Source organism: Benincasa hispida, chromosome 4 (genome assembly GCF_027475165.1).
Source record: "Benincasa hispida cultivar pf3 chromosome 4, pf3_genome.v1.1, whole genome shotgun sequence".
NCBI classification, from domain to species: domain Eukaryota; kingdom Viridiplantae; phylum Streptophyta; class Magnoliopsida; order Cucurbitales; family Cucurbitaceae; genus Benincasa; species Benincasa hispida.
In genome coordinates, this window is record NC_143481.1 from 32,900,692 (window position 1) to 32,904,491 (window position 3,800).

The window sequence follows — 3,800 nt, forward strand, 5'->3', positions numbered from 1 at the left end:
CATCTTTGTAGCGATCTTTCTTCTTTGGGTTGCAGTGATGGAATAAGATAAGTGCTTCTTCGCGTAACATCTCCGCAATCCAGCACCTCGATCGTTGCAAGAAAAACAAAGAGGGTCAAATTATTTTAAAAAAATAAAACTCGTTATCGCATTTTTTTTTTGAAATAAAGATAGTGATAGTAAAATAAGGATAGATCAGAATTTGAAAAGATAGTAAAAATTCCGAATAGTGGAGAAAAGAATTGAAGAATCTATGTTTCCCAAAACTTGCGTCCCTGATATGTTGCGATCATTTGATAACGTAGGGACGACTTATTTCCGGCTGGTTTACTCACGTCCATGGTGGCTTTTCTCTCTTTTCTTTGTCTTCTAGGGTCTTTAATACCTTAATCTGGAGTTTTTCCCCATGAATACTCATTACAATTTCCCCCTTGCGCACATCAATTTGAGCGCGACCGGTTGAAAGGAATGGTCGTCCCAATATGATGGGCGCATCTTCGTTCGCTTTATAATCCAAAATGAGGAAGTCTGCCGGCAGGATGAATTTATCGATTGAAATTGCAGCATTTTTCAACTTTCCTTCAGGATGTATTCGAGATCTGTCTGCGAGTAGGAGAGTTTCCCTTGTGGGCGTAAGTGTGCCGGCATTCAATTGTTTGAAGATTTACAACAGCATTATGTTTATACTTGCCCCAAGGTCGCATAGTGCCTGGCCACTGAAGGTCCCTCTGATAGAGCATAGGACCGTGAAGATTCCTTGGTCGCCCATTTTAGGTGGGATCATAGCATTTTGCGCTGCAACCACTATTGCGATATTTTCTTCCTCAATTTGTTCCTCTTTCAATCTTTGCAGAGTTACTGGTGGTTGGACTTCTTCTGTCTCAAGATCCAGAGGCTTAAGGGTGGACGTAACTTCAGGGTCTGTTTTCTCGGGCTTCTCCAAACTATAGGTTAGCAGGTCTTCGATTATCACCACAATCAAGTTGGTCGCAATACGCTTCTCCCCTACTTCCGCAGTCATGTCGTCACTTAGCAAGGAGACTGCTAAGCATTGTTCCTTCCCGTTACCCCCAACATTGCGAGGGAGCTCAGTTGAGCTCGGCAACGCTCCTTGCGGTCTATTTTTTAGCTCACTTGCAATCTGGCCCATCTGTAATTCAAGATTGCGAATGAACGTGGCTTGACTTTGAAGCACTATCTCGTTTTTCTCTATATATTGCTTTAATAAGCTCTCCAAAGAAGAGGATTGCGGTGGTTGTTGTGAGCTACTTGCTTGAATGCTCGGTTGACCGTTGTTGCGTTGAAAGAATCCTGGTGGCACTTCTTCTTGCGCCATAGGTTGAAAATTTTGTTGTTGATTCTTCCAAGCAAAATTGGGGTGGTTTCTCCACCCGGGGTTGTATGTATTGGAAAAGGGATTATCTCTCATGAAGCATACCGACTGTGGGTTTGTTGGGTATTCCTCCATCGGGTGAGCATCACCGTAAATGACAAAACTTGCGTTCGTCTGAGTAATTGCACTGACCTGCCCTTTCTTCGCTCCCGTATTATTAATTGCGATGCCTTGTATTAAACTCATCATTGCAGTCATTTGATTTTGTAGGGATGTGATGACCCCATTGTTTGCGTCGTTTTCTTTGACTCTTAATCTATGATCGTTTTCCTTCCAATCCTCATGATTTTTGGAAATTCGATCAAGTATAATCTTAGCCTCCTTATATGTTTTGTCGAGCAGACCACCAGCGGCTACCGCATTGGCAGAGGTCTACGAAAAGGGGTTCAATCCTTAGTAGAAAATTTCCATTTGTAGGCAATCTGGTAAGCCATTGTGTGGACAGTCTCTTACCAGCCGCTTGAACCTCGCCCAAGCATCGCTGAGCGATTCGTCATATTCTTGTTCAAAATTTGTTATTAATTTTCTTCTCATAGCGTTCTCAGTTGGTGGAAAATACTTCTTCATAAACTTTTCCACCACCTATTCCCACGAAGTTATCTCTCCCGGTTCGAGAGAATATGCCCAATTCCTCGCCTGATCATTCAAAAAAAAGAGAAACAGAGTTAGTCGAACTTCCTCGGTTGAGATATTTGGGAACACAAAAGTGTTGCAGATTTCTATGAAGCTTCGGAGGTGGGCGTGCGGGTCTTCGCCACGCCTTCCTCCAAACTACCTAGTAGCCTGGATCATCTGCAACATTACCGGCTTCATTTCAAACCTCGATCCATCTAACGCCGGCCTCATGATTCCTGGAGAGAAATCGTAGAGGTTAGGTGACGCATAGTCCCGGATGGGTCTATTGCGGTCATTTGCTAGAAGGATGGGGTTAGCCATTATATTGTTCGCGTTAGCGACCCTTGCGTCCAGTTGCTCCGCCATTCTTGGTGTTTCTTCTTCTTGTTGTTGGCGGTCTCTTAGTCTTCTTCTAAAAGTCCTCTCAATCTCCGGGTCGTAATTCGCCAGAGATTGAGAGTTCTGCAAAGAAATAAAAAAAAATTACCGTTAACAAACTATTTTGCCGAAGTCCCCGGCAATGGCGCCAAAAATTTGATGCGTTATTTTATTGAATGGAAATATGGATGATATACGTTGATGGAATTGCGTTGTACACTCAAGTTTCCCTAGCGGAATTCAAGTGTAAATTCCTCTGAGTTTCCTGATAAGTCTAGAGTCGAACATAGGGACTTGTGAAAATAGATTGCGTTGATTAAAAATAAATAACAAATGCGGCAGAGTTTGAAAAGAGTTGGTAAACGGGAAATGCGATGACTATGCGGTGAACGGGTTGAGAAAGATTTCGGCTAACACTCCCTAGAATGCGTTTATGTTTGCGATCATGCAACATGTATACAACAGTAAACCACCTCTCATGCATATTAAAAGAGTAAGCAGATGTAGAAATAGAACTTCCATTGAATAGATATGAAGATGCAAGTATAGTAAAGAGCCTGGTAGCAATTTCTTGCTGCCAGGCGTTTACACTGTTTCTACTCGTGCTCTAAATATATTCTCGCTCTCGCGAGAGTCGACCCGCTCTCTACTCTTACGCCCCAAGGTTCTCTCTCGAGTTGCCCTGGGCGATCTCCGGCGCCACCACTCTTCTCTTGCTCTGCCTTAAAATGGAAGAAAACTATGAACAGAAGCAAATGGTTGTAAAAATGGTGAACCGGTTATATATATCGTGAACCCCTCTTCTAAAGAATGCACTTGGTATTTATAGAGTATCAATGGTGAAAGACGGCTTCTCTCTCCCGGTTGTACAGATGGGACAGCTTTAATTCCTGATTGACCTGCCGAATAATTATCACCGATAAAGTTGAATGTACTTCGTGACAATTATCGGCTGTCATCTTAATTTAGATTCGACTGTCATTAGCTTTTTGTCCCATTGCTCTTAATTGGCCTTTCACCCAGATGCGCCTACTATGTTGTGCTGACCAAGTTGCGACGATCCTTCTCGGGTGAATGTTTGAGAGCACGATCAATGCAAAGTCTTGCGATGAAGTTACGCTCGACCAATGAATTCCTATGATCGCAATCTTTACATTGCGTTAACGTATATTCTACACAAAAATACAAAAATCAATAGTTCTAATGTGTTAAATGCATGCGACCACAATATTATAGAATTTATGCTTAATGGACACAATTTAACATATTTCATCAACACAATCCAACATTATTTAAAAACTTAACACTATGATAACGTGCATTTCTATTCGTCATCAGGGACATAGGGTGCAAGATGGAATTCCCTCCTACCCGCTTTCAGGGATAGTAGAGAGGCGTTGTTCCCTTAAGTGCT

General features: G+C 42.3%; 1 non-coding gene across 1 annotated transcript; it reads left to right on the forward strand.

Moving 5' to 3' along the window:
* The first annotated feature begins 1,820 nt into the window (after window positions 1-1,820).
* LOC150036647 (small nucleolar RNA R71) lies at window positions 1,821-1,927 on the forward strand. The gene has a single exon (XR_016529447.1). It is a non-coding gene; the product is annotated as a small nucleolar RNA R71 (small nucleolar RNA).
* The last annotated feature ends 1,873 nt before the right edge of the window (window positions 1,928-3,800 follow it).